The sequence below is a fragment of the Manis pentadactyla genome, chromosome 1 (assembly GCF_030020395.1).
Source record: "Manis pentadactyla isolate mManPen7 chromosome 1, mManPen7.hap1, whole genome shotgun sequence".
NCBI lineage: Eukaryota > Metazoa > Chordata > Mammalia > Pholidota > Manidae > Manis > Manis pentadactyla.
The window spans coordinates 196,906,203-196,925,120 of record NC_080019.1 but is presented as its reverse complement, the minus strand read 5'-3'; the positions used below and the strand labels follow the sequence as shown (position 1 = coordinate 196,925,120).

General features: G+C 45.6%; 1 protein-coding gene across 15 annotated transcripts in view; it reads right to left on the bottom strand.

Moving 5' to 3' along the window:
• Positions 1-18,918, bottom strand: part of PCBP3 (poly(rC) binding protein 3) — a 291,192-nt gene that overhangs the window by 174,189 nt on the left and 98,085 nt on the right. Inside the window, exon 2 of one of the 15 annotated variants that reach the window (XM_036912123.2) lies at positions 7,489-7,547. The exons of the other annotated variants lie outside the window; for them this stretch is intronic. The gene's annotated coding sequence lies outside the window, so the exon portion shown is untranslated. The remainder of the gene's footprint in view (positions 1-7,488; positions 7,548-18,918) is intronic. 15 annotated transcript variants of the gene reach the window in all.

The following is an 18,918-nucleotide window of genomic DNA, read 5'->3' as shown; positions in this document are numbered from 1 at the left end:
AGCACTCTCGGGAAGACTCATGCCAGAAGATGATCATCAAAAAACCCCAACAAAGATCCACACACTGCTACAGCTGTAGACGCACTCATCCCACTAGTTCCTGAACTTGCCATGGGAATGAAGAAGGAGATATCTAAGCTGGCCTGTGCATACAGTAAAACAACAAATTTGACTGGATCTATACTGCTGGAACTCAACCAAGAATTAGGAGAAGTGCAAATTGTAGCACTCCAAAATCTTACAACTACAGACTATTTACTGTTAAAAGAACATATGGGATGTGAACAGTCCCCAGGAATGGGTCGTTTTAATTTATCTGAATTCTCTCAGACTGTTCAAGTTCAGTTGGACAATATCCACCATATCATAGATAAGTTTTCACAAATGCCTAAGGTGCCTAAGTGGTTTTCTTGGTTTCACTGGAGATGGCTGGTAATTACAGGTATGCTTTGGTTACGTAACTGTACTCCTATTATGTTAATGTGTGTGCACAATTTAATTAGTAGTTTAAAACCTATACATGCTGAAGTTACTCTACAAGAAGATATGTCAAAGAAATAATCAATCTTCCCAGGTTTTCTTCTGCCTGCTACTTCTATAGCTTTTCTTCTTCCTTCCTAATTACAACCCTTAAATAGAATTCGTGCCTCATATCGAATTTACCGAGTATCATAATTCTTCCAAGTGGTAAAGACACCTCAAGACAAATGCTGGGCATAGAAGCCACAGGGCATAAATATGCAAAGAAGTAAAAAGCTAACCTTTTCAAACAATAAGGCTTCTCTCTCACTTACCAACTTTACATTTCCCTGTATGGCCCCGGAAGATGACTGGTTAGCCAGAGACGGGTAAGATTCCTCAAGGGAGGAACAACCTAAGACAGGCACAGTCGCAGGGGGGCCATCAGGTGAGAAAATGGGGATCAACAGAGGTGAGACTTAGAACCCCCCCCCATTCTGAGAGAAATCTTCTGCATACGTGGATGTTTTATTGCCCATGTCTAGCTTGGATTAACACATAGTCTACAGGCACACACCTGATCATCTACATCTGCTCTCTTACAACACTAAACTATGTTTTCTACCTTTATCTTGTATCTACCTACCACTTCAGCATTTTATTAAAAATAATAATAGTAAAGAGAGAAATGTGGTATCCACATATAAATCAAGTACAAAAATCAAATGAATATTCATATTTGAACTGACTGTTTATAGTTCATAATGCATGAGCAAAACCGAAAGTTTCTGTGATGACTGCCCTTGTAATGTTCACCATGTAACTTATTCACTATGTAAGAATTTGTTCTCCATGTAAGAACTTGTTCGTTATGCTTCAGAAGATTGGAGACTGACGAAAATTAGGCTTGGGGTGGATTAATGATTGTGCATTGAGCATTGACCCCCCTATACAGAATTTTATTGTTGTTAACAACCATTTGATCAATAAATATGAGAGAGGTCCTCACAAAAAATATATATATATGTATATATACACACTTCCAATTGTAAAATAAATAAGTAACCGGGATGTAATGTATAGCATAAGGAATATAGTCAAAATATTGTAACAACTTGGTATGGTGATAGCTGGTACCTAGAATTATCATGTATATAAATGTTGAATCACTGTGCTGTACACCTGAAACTAATGTAATACTGTGTGTCAACTACCCTTCAATAAAAAATAATTATCTAAAAAAAAAAAAAAGATACAGACATTCCTTGTCCTCCTTGCAGGGGCTTAGATGGTCTGAGCCTCCCATCCTCGCCGCCTTGCCCTCTGGGCTGGGGCAGAAGCACATAGGGAGATGCAAGCTCAGGGATGGAGAAGCAGCGAGGACAGGGACCACAAGCCTCCCAAGGTCATAGAGTGATCTGGGAGGAGAGCTGCCGACAAAACACAGTCTCTGGACTCCACCAGCCCAGGTGGGCTCCTACCAGAAAGCTCTCTTCCTGTGATTTCCACTCCTGCGCTGCCAAATTAACACAAGGGGTGATGAGAACAGCTCTCTGTTGCGCTCTCAGTAACAGCTGCTCTCCAGCTGCGACCTGCCCTGCAGAATCTGGCCTGAGGCCCAGGCTCCACAAAGGCAGTGCTGAGGATTGGGTAGTGGTAAGGGGCAGTCTCCTAACGGCTTACTGTGAAGCACAGCTGGGGGCAGGCAGGCAGAATCAAGCACATTTGCTCAATTACAGGGTGAATAAAGCTTGTGGTTATAGTCTTGTGCCCTGAAAGAGTGAAATGGCTAGAGCCCTTGGAAAAGGCCAGGGCCCACACTGAAAGCCTCTCATGAGCTCAGTGTACCTGGACTGTACCACTGGTCACCCTTCATATCCAAAGGTAAGATGGCCTCCATGACACAAGTGACACACAACCCAAGGTGGTGTGGGGCTGCGCACTAGTCGAATGGCATGACCCATAAGTGCCAATGGAGTTCCAGAAGCAGGAAACAAAGGCCTGGAAATTGCAGGGGAGTGGAAGCATCCTGGGCCCCTATGTCCATGCACAGCATTCCTGGGGCTGAGCACCTAGCCACCCAGCCAGAGCTAAAAGTGGGCACAGCGCCCATGCCTGGATGCACTGCCTGATCCTGCTAACAAGCAATGGAGCAGGGGCCATGATGGTCCTGAATGTGTAGTATGTCTGTAAATAAAGCCTTCAGAAAAGCTGGCTCCTGCCTGCCTAAGTACACCTAGAGGTGACTTGTCTTCCACCCCAACACGCCAGCCAGGCCCCACAGCCCAGCTCTCCAGATCCATCACTGTCGCTGCACACGGGGACGCCAGACAGCCTGGCAGCCAGCAGAGGGGCAGGAATGAATGAGTCATCTTGAGAAAAGCAACCAGCCAGGCAGCAATGCAATCTAAAGCTCTGGGGGGACAGTGCACTCCAATGTCCCCATGAGGAAAGGACAGAGGACGAAGAATGCCCAGAGTGAACACCACTCTGCCAACAAAGAAAGGAAGGCTGAGATGGAAGGAAGCAAATAAACTGGAGCCTTAAGGTATGCAAGGCCCGGCATGGGCAGGTCCCGCATGACAGCCCTGGGTGTTTTCCTGGAGTCCCATGAGAGGTGTCCTACACCCACTTTAAATGCAGAGCCTCCAATACTGCAGTGTGCGGGTGCAGAGCTGGGAGGTAGGTAAGGGCCAGAGCCAAGCCCCCCAACAGTCAGGCTGCAGCTTCCCAGCCATCTGCCCTTCAGCATCACTCTCTGAGGGGGTGCAAAGGGCCGGACCTCCATCCACGTCATCTCACATCTTCTGGTTCTGAGAACTCCCATCCCACCCCACAGGCCCTGATACCTTGTGTGGGGGGGGCCAGGCAGGCTGGGCAGCACTCCCTCCATGGGGCACAGGAAGCACCACCAAGTCCAGCTCCCCTCCTAGATCAAGCGGCTTGAGACAAGCAACAAGCAGCCTGCCTGTCTGGCCAGCTCTTCCCCAGCTCTGCGATGCCATGACATCAGGCTCTCACTCAAGCCTTTCTTCTTCCTGCTCCACATGTCAGCCTCTCCGTGGCAGCAGCTGGCTGCTCCCCCAGAGTCTTCTCCCACTACCATGCCCACAGAGCTGCAATTGAGCACGGGGCTGCCCCTCACAGCAGGGCGAGCATATCACCCTGCTGGGCACAAGGCCCCAGACGACACAGCCCACGTGCAGAGGTCCTGCACACCGTGCCACACACTGGGATAACCTGGGTTTCAAGTGCTTCAAGTGCAGCTGTTTGCCCTCCACTGTGCCCTTTCTCCCTTCCCCAGGCTGAGAACACACGAGACACAGGAGTATTCATCTCAACTAGAGGTCATGACAGTCTCCTCTCAGCTGTGAGCAAGGGATCCCAAAGCCCCTGGGGCATTTCTGCCTTGGGTCCAACACACGAGTTAATCTGCTCCCCAAACTGCAGACTCTCTTCCCATTGCACATGCTCCCTCCACACCCCAGATTCAGGGCGTGTCCTCCTTGGCCATCAGCCCCTGCCAAGTTCTGCTCATGACTGCTCATTGACAATCGCAGCCCAAGGGCTCCTGTCTCTGTGTCCACCCTTGCTGACCCAGACAGGCCAGCCTCTCTGAATGGAAAGTCTTAAAAGTGGAAACTTAACGAAAGCATAGTTTTCTCCAACAGGGGAAAAATCACCTAGAAAACTTTAGAACAAAGACTGGAAATGCCAAACATCTAAATGACAACAGGTCATGTCAAAACCAATGGGGAGGGGTTTAAAGTGTCTTAAAAGAAAATTGAGAGCCAAAATGCATTAGTTAAAAAAACAGGTTGCATTCAAGAAACCAGAAAGGTAATAGCATAAACAGAAAAAAAGAAAATAACACACATTAAAATGAGCAACTAAATAGTAAACAAAATTACAAATGATCAATACAACAGAAAGCTATTAAATAATAAAAATAGCTAAATAACAAATGTAGAGAAATTTGATCTGACTAAAAAGCTGAAAAAAGCATTAGAAATAGAACACAACAACAGATAAGAAGAAGACTGAAAAATCACATAAGAGCATACGTACACATTTGTGTCCATATACCTGAAAATGTCCCCGAAATGGACTATTTTCTGAGGGAAAAAAAGTCATGATAGAAATTACAGAAGCAGTCTCGAAACTGTCTCTAAAATAGGCTCCATGCTTAGAGGCTTTGGTAGAACAAGTTTATCAAATATTAGACAACATTTGCTTTTCTAAGTGGAAGACAGAGAAGTTCATTATTTAAACAAAGGACAGAAAAGTAGGGAAAGTTTCTCAAATCATGTTAGAAAATCATGCTCTCATTTACGTGATCCAAAACACAGGCACACTTCGGAGATACTGCAGGTTCAGATCCACAATAAAGCAAATATCACAAGTCAAATGTATTTTTTGGTTTTCCAGTGCATAAAAAAGTTATGTTTATACTGTACTGTAGTCTATTAAGTGTGCAAAAGAATTGTCTAAAAAAACTACATAAATACCTTAATTTAAAAATACTTTATTGTTAAAGATGCTAACCATCACCTGAGATGTCAGCCAGTCACAGTCATCACGCTGGTGGAGGGCCCTGCCTCGACGCTGGTGGCTGCTGACTGATCGGGGCTCTGGTTGCTCGAAGCTGAGGGGGCTGTAGCCATTTCTTAAAATCAGACCGTGAAGTCTGCCACATTGACGGACTCTTTCACAGATGCTCACGCTCTCTGTAGCATGTGATACTGTTTGAGAGCGTGTGACCCACAGCAGACCTGCTTTCAGAACTGGAGTCAGTCCTCAGACCCTGCCGCTGCTTCCTCGGCTCAGCGGACATCACGTCCCACAGTCCTCACGGCACCCTCCCCGGGGGGAGATTCCATCTCGGGAAAGCCCGTTCCCGGCTCCTCTGCAGGGGCAGCTCCTCACCTGGGCAGGTCTGACCCGAGAGGCGGCAGGGCGACCCCGTCCTCAGGCCCCGCTTCTGGTCCTGGTTCTCTTGCCGTTCCCACCACACCTGCAACTGCTTCCTCCCCGGAGGCCTGAGCCCCTCGGAGTCAGGCACAGGGGCTGCAATCGACTTCCTCCAAACGCCTGTTCATGCTGACATTCTGACCTCTTCCCATGAATCACGAATGTTCTTGATAGCGTCGGGAATGGTGACTCCTTTCCCAGAGGGTTTTCAGTTTACTTTGCCCAGATCCACTGGAGGAACGACTCTGTAGCTAGAGCCTTACAACATGTATTTCCTAAATAATAAGACTTGAAAGTCGAAATGACCCCTTGATCATGGGCTGCAGAATGGCGGCTGAGTTGGCAGGCGTGAAAACACGAATCTTGGTGTCCATCCCCATCAGGGCTCATGGGTGACCAGGTGCACTGGCAACGAGCAGTCATATTTCGAAAGGAATCTTTTTTCTGAGCAGCAGGTCTCAACAGTGGGTTGGAAATACTCAGTAAGCCATGCTGTAAACAGACGTGCTGTCATCCAGGCTTTGCTGTCCCATTTGCAGAGCACAGGCAGAGTAGATTTAGCATCATCTCCAGGGCCCGAGGACTTTCAGACTGGAAAATGGGCAACAGCTGAAAGTCTCCAGCTGCATTAGCCCCTGACAGAAGAGTCAGCCTGTCCTGTGAAACTGTGAAGCCAGGCACTGACTTTTCCTCTCCAGCTATGAAAATCCCAGATGGCATCTTCTTCCAACAGGGGCTGTTTCATCTACACCGAAAATCTGCCGTTTAGCACAGCCGCCTGCACGAATGACCTGAGCTGGATCTCCTGCGTGACTTGCAGCTTCTCCGTCAGCACCTGCTCCTCCACCTACACTTTTATACCATGGAGAAGGCTTCTTTCCTTAAACCTCATGAACCAACCTGAGCTGGCTTCCAGATTTTCTCCTGCAGCCTCCTCACCTCTCTCAGCCTTCAGAGAATTGAGGAGTCAGGGCCTTGCTCTGGATCAGGCTTTGGCTTGAGGGATGGTGTGGCTGCTCTGACCTTCTGTCCAGACCACTAACATGTCCTCTGTATCATCGATGGGGGCTGTTTTGCTTTCGTGTCTTTCGGGTGTTCACTGAAGCAGCACTTTCAATGTCCTTCGAGAACTTTTCCTTTACGGTCACAACTTGGCTGACTGGGGCAAGAGGCCTGGCTCTCGGCCCACCTCGGCTTTGGAGATGGCTTCCTCACTGAGCTTCATCGTTTCTAGCTTTTGATTTAAAGCGAGATACATGTGGCTCTTCCTTTCACTGAACATGCAGAGGCCACTGTAGGGCACTGACTGGCCTGATTTTCAGGGGACAGGGAGGACTGAGGATTGGAAGAGAAACGGAATGGCCAGTCGGTAGAGCAATCAGAACACACACATTTATTCAGTTCTCCTCTTAATGTAGAAAATTCTACTGATGAGATTCCAAGTGTTAGTTCATGGACTAAATTGTGTTAGATCTTACTGATACATTTTAATTCTCTTCCAAATGTATATACCCTCCTGATATTTTATTTGGGCTGGATAAGGGTTAGTAATAATAGGTTTAGGTCTGGAGTTAAGGCTGGAGCTGGGCTGGGGTTAGTGTGGGCATTAGTTACTGTAAAGGTTAGAGGTAAGGTTAGCATAGCACTCCTCTTTAAGTTTCTTCTAGTTTTTAATTTATAGGCACACATAGTTTTATTGAGCTTTACTTTATTGTACTTCGCAGATAAATTGTGTTTTTTACAAACTGCAAGCAAGTCTATTGGCACCATTTTTCCAACAGCTTTGCTCATGTCGTGTCTCTGTCATATTTTGGTAATTCTCACAATATTTCAAACTTTTTATTGTTATATTTGCCATTGTGATCTATGATCAGTGATGACAACTCACTAAAAGATGAGATGATGGTTACATTTTTTTTTAGCAATTAAATATTTTAAATTAAGGAATATACACAATTTTTTTTTACATAAAATGCTACTGCACACTTAAGAGACTACAGTATAGTGAAAGCATAACTTTTATATGTACTGAAAAACAAAACAATTCATGTGACTCACCTGTGACATTCACTTTATTGTGGTGGCCTGGAACTGAACTTGATGTCTCCAAGATGTGCCTGTAACAGAGTAAATGGCCAAGTAGGTATCTTCCTCTATGAGGCACTGAACACTGTTAAATATCAGCTGTTTATAATTTATAGTTCTGATCAATTTCAGATAAAGTCCCAATCTGATTAAATTTCTTAACTTAAAATTCATTCTAGAGTTCATCTAGAAAGTAAGCAACCAAGAACAAAAGAAAGTTTTTTTTTTAGTAATGGGGTCAAATAACTGCCATAAAACTGAAATAATTCAAACAGTTGACAGCACAAGGGCAAACAATTAGGGAGTTCAGAAACACCTATACATACAATATTTTCAGATAGAATGCACATGTCAAAAAAAATAGCATAAATCATCGCGGAAATAAGCTATTTTTCAATAATCAGTGCTTTCAATACTCATAAGAAAAAGGAACTTATATCTTCACCTGGTAACATTATCAAATTAAATCCCAAGTGGATTACATAGGTTAATACAAAAAGGAAAAGCAGAAAACAGCATCTAACTGCTGCACACATTTCAGAATAGATGGGATTTTCTAACTGTGAAACAATAGAAGATGACAACACAAAGGTATATTGGTATAACTGCCCAACACTCCAACACCAGAGGCAAAGGTAAACGACTCCGTCAGGAAAACACCCACCAGGAACATCGAAGGGGAGAGCCCTCAGTGAGACCGGAATGTTTACAAAGAAGCATCAGCCAAGGAACTGGCTCATGGACAGCTCAATCAGCTGGCAAGTCATTTGCTGCCAGTGTCCTCGGGGACACAGTCACACAGGCACTGTGTGCTGCTGTACTGCTCATCCTGCGATCAATCAAGCACTTACACATGCTGCTTCTTTCTAAATGTGTGTGTCCTTTGCCCCAGGATGGCTGCAGGGACGCACACATACTGCAGTGCTGCCCCAGCAAGGGTAGAGCTGATCTATGCACAAGCCCAGATTACTGCCACCACTATCAGTGGCAGGTCTGAAAAACCCCAAAATAGGAAACTAAATGGGAATGATTTAGCAAACATACATCCAGAGTGAACTATGCAGCCATTTTATTTTTATTTTTTATTAATGTATTATTGATATACACTCTTATGAAGGTTTTACATGAAAAACAATGTGGTTCCTACATTCACCCATATTATCGAGTCCCCCCCATACCCCATTACAGTCACTGTCCATCAGTGTAGTAAGATACCATAGAGTCACTATTTGCCTTCTCTGTGCTACACTGTCTTCTCTATGATCTCCCCAACACCATGTGTGACAATCATAATACCCTTCAATCCCCTTCTCCCTCCCTCCCCACCCACCCTTTCCCACCCCTCCCCCTTGGTAACTGCTAGTCCCTTCTTGGAGTCTGTGAGTCTGCTCTATGCAGCCTTTTTAAAATAATGCTTTCAAATGAGCAACATGGCACACCCTATAGTGTGCCATTCCGCCTGAAAGCAGGGCACAGACATGCATGTGCTCTAACCAGAGGCAGAGTCTGGGGTGGGGCAGACCAAAGTCCTGCAGCAGCGCTCTGGTCCCTCTCAACTGCCGCTGAGCACCAACTGTCAGCAAGGTCCTCTCTGAGAGCCAGGAGAGAGCTGTGATGGGCACAGCAGGGCTCACAGGTGCAGGTGGGGGTCAGAGGAGATGATCCCACGATGGGCAGGACCAGGAGAGCACAGGGCCCTTGGAGCCTGAGAAAGAACACACCATGAGAAGGGGCAGCTGCAGATGCAGAGCTCAAGCTCCCCGAGGAGGAAGATTCTGCACCAGACTGGGCAAGGCAGAGCAGTGAGTTGGCCAAGTGGTGAGAACGACACCCCACCAGGCAGAGCCAGATGGCCCCGCAGAGGAGATGGCCCTGCAGGCCTAGAGACAAGTAGAGGGGCCCTGCTTCCACAATTATTTTACTTTTAACAGAATAATAAATGTACCTAGTTTTAAGTCAAAGAATCTCACAGAGCTTACAGTGAACACAGAAGCCCCTGGCCTCTCTGTGCCTCTGTCCTACAGGCGACCATTCTCCCGGCTCTTCCGGGCCCTCGGTATTAACCTCCACCATCCAGTCACCAGGTATGGGTTGCTCTTCCTGATGTCGTAGTCTGATGTGTGTCTACTAATTTCCTACTGGGAAAGGGAGGCATCAAGTCCCTGACTACCGCCCCAGGGTCGGGGGAATTACCAAAATATGACAGAGACACGACATGAGCAAAGCTGTTGGAAAAATGGTGCCAATAGACTTGCTTGCAGTTTGTAAAAAAAACAATTTATCTGCAAAGTACAATAAAGTAAAGCTCAATAAAACTATGTGTGCCTATAAATTAAAAACTAGAAGAAACTTAAAGAGGAGTGCCACCCTAACCTTACCTCTAACCTTTACAGTAACTAATGCACACACTAACCCCAGCCCAGCTCCATCCACACCCTCCAGGCCTAGCCCCAGGAAGCTGGAAGGTCGTTCATGCCACCCTCTGATTCCCTCCTCGAGCTGTGTGCCTTCCTGGCAAGAACAAGGGCCTCCTTTGCTTGGTTAGTTTTCCACAACATACCTCCTACTAATTTTACTCCAAATTCTCAGTCAGAGATCAACTGCCTTTGATCCCTCCAACATAGCAAGAAACAGCCGATGGTACCCTGGAGCCACCATCTGCCTGCTCCCCGGGCATCACCTGCCCTCTCTATTCCTCACCTCCCGAAGCCCATTCAGCAGTTTGGGACCCCAGGACAGAGGCTGGGCTCACACTTATCTGTAATCCACTGAGTACATGTAGCCTGCTTTTCCTTGGGACAGAACCCTCCTCTGCTGGGCCTGTAGGCACCACAGTCACCATCCAGGCAGTAACCTGCAGTCTTTAGCTAGGTGGAAGGGAAGCTGAGATCCCCACCCCCAGCTTCTTCTTTTTCTTTGGAATAATTAATCTACAATTACATGAGCAACATTATGGTTACTAGACTCCCCCCATCATCAAGTCCCCACCATATACCCCATTATAGTTACTGTCCAATAGTGTAGTAAGATGCTATAGAATCACTATTTGTCGTCTCTGTTGTTGTACAGCCCTCCCTGTGCACACCCCCTTGTCCCTCCCTTCCCACCCTTCCTCCCCAGTCCCTTTCCCTTTGGTAACTGTTAGTCCATTCTTGGGTTCTGTGATTGTGCTGCTGTTTTGTTCCTTCAGTTTTTCTTTGTTCTTATACTCCACAGATGAGTGAAATCATCTGGTACTTGTCTTTCTCTGTCTGGCTTATTTCACTGAGCATAATACCCTCTAGCTCCATCCATGCTGTTGCAAATGGTAGGATTTGTTTTCTTCTTATGGCTGAATAATATTCCATTGTGTATATGTACCACCTCTTCTTTATCCATTCATCTACTGATGGACGCTTAGGTTGCTTCCATTTCTTGGCTATTGTAAATAGTACCAAGATAAACATAGGGGTGCATATGTCTTTTTCAAACTGGGCTGCTGCATTCTTAGGATGAATTCCTAGGAGTGGAATTCCTGGGTCAAATAGTATTTCTGTTTTGAATTTTTTGAGGAACCTCCATACTGCTTTCCACAATGGTTGAACTAGTTTACATTCCCACCAGCAGTGTAGGAGGGTTCCCCTTTCTCCACAACCTCGCCAACATTTGTTGTTGTTTGTCTTTTGGATGCTGGCCATCCTTACTGGTGTGAGGTAATATTTCATTGTGGTTTTAATTTGCATTTCCTTGATGATTAGCGATGTGGAGCATCTTTTCATGTGCCTGTTGGCCATCTGAATTTCTTCTTTGGGGAAGTGTCTGTCCAGATCCTCTGCCCATTTTTTTAATTGAATTATTTGCTTTTTGTTTGTTGAGGTACATGAGCTCTTTATATATTTTGGATGTCAATCCTTTATCGGATTTATGTCATTTACGAATATATGAGCTCTTTATATATTTTGGATATATCTGTTTGTTGAGGTACATGAGCTCTTTATATATTTTGGATGTCAATCTATCGGATTTATGTCGTTTACAAATATATTCTCCCATACTGTAGGATGTCTTTTTGTTCTATTGATGGTGTCCTTTGCTGTACAGAAGCTTTTCAGCTTGATTTAGTCCCACTTGTTCACTTTTGCTTTTGTTTCCCTTGCCCAGGGAGATATGTTCATGAAGAAGTTGTTCATGTTTATGTTCAAGAGATTTTTTGCCTATGTTTTTTTCCAAGAGTTTTGTGGTTTCTTGACTTACACTCAGGTATTTGATCCATTTTGAATTTACTTTTGTGTATGGAGTTAGACAGTATCCAGTTTCATTCTCTTACATGTAGCTGTCCAGTTTTGCCAACACCAGCTGTTGAAGAGGCTGTCATTTCCCCATTGTATGTCCATGGCTCCTTTATCCCCCTGCTTCTTAAACAGGCTTTCCACCAATTTCTTACTCTACCCCTTCTTTACCACCCCCACCCACTTTTGGAGATACATGGAAACATCACTCCTGAGATGGGGACTGTCTGCAACACAGTACATGCACTTCCCAGGCCCCCAAGACACAGACACAGGTACACCGACACACCGCCTCAAACCTTTCCATGTTTCAGACCTGCAAGGCCCCTGTTTGTCCCTCTGCTCTCCAAACTCCACACTTGTCATCTCATTTCTCAATGTCTTGGTGGCTTGTGCTGTTAAAATGTCTCAGCTGTCATTTTAGTGGGTTTTAAGAAGCAGCAGAGCCTAGTTCAACCATTGTGGAAAGCATTATGGAGGTTCCTCAAAAAATTCAAAACAGAAATACCATTTGACCCAGGAATTCCACTTCTAGGAATTTACCCTAAGAACGCAGCAGCCCAGTTTGAAAAAGCCAGATGCACCCCCTATGTTTATCACAGCACTATTTACAATAGCCAAGAAATGGAAGCAACCTAAGTGTTCATCAGTAGATGAATGGATAAAGAAGATGTGGTACATATACACAATGGAATATTATTCAGCCATAAGAAGAAAACAAATCCTACCATTTGCAACAGCATGGATGGAGCTAGAGGGTATTATGCTCAGTGAAATAAGCCAGGTGGAGAAAGACAAGTGCCAATGATTTCACTCATCTGTGGAGCATAAGAACAAAGCAAAAACTGAAGGAAAAAAATAGCAGGAGACTCACAGAACCCAAGAATGGACTAACAGTTGCCAAAGGGAAAGGGACTGGGGAGGATGGGTGGGAAGGGAGGAAGGGATAAGGGGATTAAGGGGCATTATGATTAGCACACATAATGTAGAGGGGGCACGGGGAGGGCTATACAACACAGAGAAGACAAGTAGTGACTCTATAGCATCTTACTACACTGATGGACAGTGACTGTAATGGGGTATGTGGTGGGGACTTGGTAATGGGGGGAATCCAGTAACTACAATGTTGCCCATGTGCTTTTATATTAATGACAACAAAATAAAAAAATAAAAAATAAAAAAACTTAATCATGAAAATAAATAAATAAGTAAAATAAAACCTGGAAAAAAAAAAAGCAGCAGCAGAGGTCAGTGTGACTCCAATCTGCCAAACTGGGTGAACACCAAGGGAGGAATTTTTCCCTTGAAGATGGGCGCTCTCATGTCAGCGGGACGCTAGCAGGAGTCGCCTGCGGAAAAGGAGCTGGGGCCCAGGAGGCAGGGTCAAAGGCCGCAGGAGCAAGCCCTGAGCAGGAGCGGCTACCAGGGAAGGGCACTGCAGGCACAGGGAGGGCCTCTGTTTCTCCTCCAGCAGGAAGAGGTCACCCGCTGAGGCGGAAATCAGATTAGGTTAGAAATCTGAGAGGAAAGCAAACCTGCCAAGGAGGTGTGGCCGGGATCAGGCAGGGCTGGAAGCCACCCCACCCCCCACCCCCGTGCCCTGGCCGGTCTGCGGGCCTGGCCTCCAGGCAACAGCAAGCTCGTGCTGCGTGGAGCGGACACCCGAGGGCAGGAAGGAGCCAGGGTGCTGGCAGGAGCGTGATCACAGGCAGCACCACGCTCTGCAGGCTGACAGGAGAGCCCTTGAGAAGGACAGAGAGGGAAGGAGGCCCTGATGGGTTCCAGTCAGGGAGTTCATCTGCTCAGTACTCCCATCTGTCCTTATTAGAAGTGAGATTTCAGGTTTTTTGCCCTATGTTCCAAATTTCCCAACTCTACAGTGAAAGTTCTTATCTTAAGGTAATGCAGAAAAGAACCTGTAAAAAGCAAATAACTGATTGGGTATTATAAACAGCAGGAGACCTTAAAGTGAATAAAGATTTCAACCAAGTTTCCTTATCATTGTTTCTTACTCTGCTGGGGTCAGTGTAGTCAAAGGCCATGTCCTGAGGTGGGCAGGGAGTGGGCTCTCCACTAACTACTTGTGGGAGCTTGAGGCCCCTCTGCAAACCAAAGCAGGCCTGGGCCCAGCTGTGCCTGCACAGGCGCCCACAAAGTCAGGAAGGCCAGGCAAATCACCGTGGAAGGCTGGCCTTCTCACTCTAGAAGTGAGGAGAGTGCTCAGGGACATGCAAATGGAAGCCATGTTCTTCCCAAGCTACCATGTCCCCTGGGAAACACCCACCAAAGATGAGCTCACAGGCCTGACGTGGTGATGCACGGCTCACCATGCCGTTTCTGTTCCACCAGCTCAGTGCTCCTAACAGCCCCCTCCCCGCCCACAGGAGAGGCCACAGGTGCCCCTGGAAAGCTGTTGCCTTTACTTAACCAAGCCTCAGGGAACTCCCAGGATCTGCGCTGCAGCCCCCTGCTATCCCAATCGTAATGGAAATCAGGATGGGGCTCACAGTCCTGATGGCTCAAACTCACTGCTTGTCTCTCAGCCTGGCTGCCTGGGGCTTCTCTACCTAAGGAGCCGGGAGCCCTACACCACCAGGAGGGTGCAACTCTGGACCAGCCACCCCACCCATGCCCGCTGCTTTATTTCCAGAACTTCAGGCTGGCCCAGCTGGGATGTCCCCTCCTGCCAGGAGGAGGGGTTTGTACAACACCCAAGTCTGGCAGGGGGGGGCTGGGGGGTTGGGGAGGTGGGGGTGGGGGCAGGGAAGGGAAAGGCAGGCATATGCAGGGCGTTGTTTATAGGCCTGAATTCCAAAGGCCCTTCCCTCGGGACTTGTGTGAAAATTAGATCCAGATTTGCATAATCACCAAGCCAGTAGGGATTTGGATGTCTTCTGAGAAGCAGGTATTATAACAGCTTTAGCTTGAAAAAAAAAAACAACAGAGAAAAGAGACTAGCTGGCTCCCTCTCCCACACTCCACCTGATTCTCCAGGCCCCTGACAGGCCCCCTGCTGTCCCCCAACCATGTCCCCTGCCCCTGCCCCTTCCCTCTCCGGGCTCCAGCCACAATGGCCTCCTGGTTGTTCGAGGAGCGCCAGACACCTGCTGCCCCTGGAGTTGAGTCCTGTATCCCCCACACCCACTGGGCAACTCCTACACCCTCTTCTCAGAGTCTGCTCTGACCACCCTATTCAGACTGTACCCCACTCTCTGGCACCCCTCAGGTGTTTAATTTCCTCCAGAGCAAGCATTGCCACCAGACACATGTGATGGCTTGCTTCATGTATTCACCTTTTGAAACCCCACAAGATGTGGGTTAAAGGAGGTGGGCATCCCAGAACAGTGCTTGGTACATCACAGGCATTCCGAAACATTTGCTGAATGAATGAACCAGCAAATGAGGTCTCTGCTCAAGCAATCTGTTAATTAAGCACTCTTCTCTTCAAATAGCAGTCAGGATTCCTACCCCATCAGCCTTAAGTACCCATGTGCCTGTGCTCCCAGCTCCTCACCGCCATCTCTCTAAGGGGGCTGCCCATTAAGTCACAACCTCTGAGGCAGGTGTAGCATACGTGCGTGCCCTCAGCACTCTGAGCAGGGTCAGTGGAGCCCAGGACTCCACAGAGATATACTCAGGTGGCCACCAAGACCCCAAGGAAGGCCAGACACTGAGCTTGGAGCCCAGAGCACAGCAACCAGGCAGCCCCCGCTTCTCCCAGCATCATGAAGCAGACACAGGCCTAGGGGTCTGAGGCCACAGCTCCAAGCCCAGTCTTACCAATGACGACCATAGTGATGTCAATCACCACCCTGAGCCTTGGAAAGACTATGGGAAAACGGTGCCTACTTACGGGGCATTATTTGGAATCAGATGTACAGTACTCAGATTAGCATGGCTGGCACAGATCAACACTTCATGAACACTAGCTGCTGTAATGACTACATTAGTATTCCACATAAGACTGCAACCAAGTGTCCTGCTGTAAACTATTAGAAAATAACATTTATAAACTTCAGAAAAACGAAGACATCTTAAGGCTAAATTTAAAAGAAATCTTTCAAGATAGTTTTGCAAAACGGGCCACAGCCACAAAGAACACCCACCAGTCTCACTAGGCCACTACAGCTACAAGCACACAGTCACTGCCTGGCCAGGGAACAAAGGCACATGTTTGCTCCGTGCATGCTGACCACTGGTCCTCAGGCCCCCTGATGCAGTTTGCTTAGGTTAACTTTAGAGAAGATAGGTTAGTGGAAAAGGAAGAAACTGCCTCTTCTAAAATTTTGGTTCTACAGAAGCCTGAAGGGCAATGTGGACGTCACTGACACCAGTTGTGTATCCTGACCCCTAGAGAGACTCTCGTGTGACATAAAACCAGGCCACATGGAGGGGCAGCAAGACACAAGGCTTAATACAAGCAAGACTTTAAAAATCAACTGACACAGAGTCACTCAGTTTAAAGACATAACCACTATGACGATGTTATGAGATACACCACTTATGTGGGACCTCATGAAAATCTCTCTCTGCAATCTCTCTGAGATCTGTAAACAGGTTTAAAAAACTATAATTGGGAATCATAAGTAGAGAATAACCCAAAGAATGATCTGTCACTTTGGACATCAAATTTTATCAAACCAAAGTAATTTATTAAATAATGCAGTCTTAAGTCAGCTATTTGGAAGGTCAAAGGCAGTTTTCTAGAGAAAGAATTCCATAAAAGTGGTTTGAAATTGAAAAGACACCAGTAAACACTCAGAGCCCCCGACTCCCCTGAACACTGACCCAGTCCTAAGCCTGATGAAGTTGGGGGCAGTGCTGATTCTCAAGCCTTTGAACCTGTGGGGAACGTAAGGAGAAGATGTGTAGGTGGGACACCTAGGGTACCACACATGTCAGACCCAAGTCTGAAGAGCACTTCGTCTAGACAACAGGGCACCCTACCTGTGCAAAGACTTGATTGGCAGGTAAGCAACACTGCCAGACTCCCACAGGCTGCCTGAAGGCGTGTCCAGTCTGACTGAAGACAGGAGGAACATTAGAAATCCCCAATGGAGGACTGCCAGCCTCAAACAATGAAAAGATGAGACAAAGGTTTTCAGACATGGGACAACAGGCCGCACAGGACATGATCTCTCTGGGAAGGACGCAAATTACATGCATCCTGACTGCCCAGCCTGCAGCTAGGGGTGTGGTTCCAGGCCACAGCGCAGGAGGGAAACCCAGGCAAAGGCAGGGGAGTCCTCAGAAGAGGAAACAGTTGAGGCTCAGGGAAGCAACACAAGTGAGAATTACCAGAGCACAGGACCAAAGAGGACAGAGCTGCACAGAGAAATGCTCCAGAGACCAGTGGGGGATATCCTTGAGTTTTTATGTGGACACTGTCAGCAAACCACCTGTGACCAGGGAAAGCACCAGCAGAAAGAGGCAGGTCAAAGGGCAGCTGCAGCGCCCACAGCCCTAGGATGGCTCTTGCTCCATCCAACAAGCAGACCGGGAAACCTTTGGGTCACTGGCTGAGCACCTGGAAGTGTTGCCTCAGCAGCAAGACCGCAGTAGGATGAGACTAAACTGGTATTAAATTAGGTACTGCCTAACAGTGTTCAAAAGCAAGCCACCAGAGGGCCTAAATTTTCCAAGTAACTTAAACTCATTCCAAAAAGAAAGTTTCAAATATTTAAAAGAATACAGAAACTTAAATTTAAAATTCACAATGTCTTTCATCCATTCATAAATTACCAAGCATAAAGAGAAGCATGAAAATACATCTCATAATGAGAACAGTTGATCAATAAGAAAAATATCCAGAAATTACACGAGGAAATAATTAGTACACAAGGTCCTTAAAACAGCTATTATAAATACATTGCATGTGTTCAAGAAGACATAAGAAAGCACAACATGCTAAGGAGAGACATGTAAAGCAATAAAAAAGACCCAAACAAAACATCCAGATATGAAAAACACATGTGAGATGAAAAAGATACTGGATGGGATTAGCAGCACAACAGACATTATAAAAGGAAACAGTCAACGTGCCAACAAAGCAATCTGTGTAGGCTGGGGCTACCTAAAATGACACAAAGAAAAACCTCCTCCCCACAAAAACCAGAAATATTTGTGCAAGTAGAGACCCAGAGGAGAGGAGAGGGTGGAAGGAAAAAATATTTAAAGAAATAATAACAAAATATTTTTTTAAATTGATGAAAATTATGAACCTATAGATCCAACAAGGTCAACAATACCCAAGCAGAAGGAAACAGGAAATTAAACCAAGGTGCATCATAATCAACTTGCCTGAAGAGAAAGGTATAAAAGCTGCCAGAGAAAAAAGTAACATTATCAGAGGGGCAAACACAGACAAGGTGGAGAGAGGACTTCTCAAACAATGCAAGTCAGAAACCAAGAGAATGACATTGCTAAAGTAACAAAGGAAAAAGCTGTCAATGTGAAATACCACACATCGTAAGAATAACTTTCAAATACAAAGGCTAAATGAAGACATTTTCCAATAAACAAAAGCTAAAATAATTCATCGCCAACTCACTTAACTACAAATAATATTAAAGTAAGTCCATCATACAAGAGAAAATGATATCAGAAGGAAACCTAGATCTGTAAAATAAACGAATAGACAATAAATAGAAAATTCATGAATAAATAGAAGTCTTTTTTTCCCCTAATTTTAAGATTGTTTTAAAAGATAACAGACTATTTAAAGCAAAAATAATAGCAATGTATCACAGGCCTTATAACAAAATAGTAGTAAATGGCATGCCAATAACACAAAGGAGAGGTGAAATGTAAGTATCTGTTTGGTTTTATAGTGTAAGTGCACTAGTAAAATATTACTTGATAGCAGACCGTGAGTAGTTAAGGATATATATGGTAAATCACAAAGCAACCTCTAAAAACAAAGAGACATAGCTAATTAGCAAAGAAAGTTGATAAAATTGATCATAAAAAGTGCTCGATCCAGTTGAGGCAGAAAAACAGTAAAGGGGATCTAATAACAAATGGGACACATAGAAAACCAATAGCAAAATGATAGATTTAAACTCAATTATATCAATAATTACATTACATATAAATGGTCGAAATATCCTAATTAGAATGAAAATATTTTAATAAC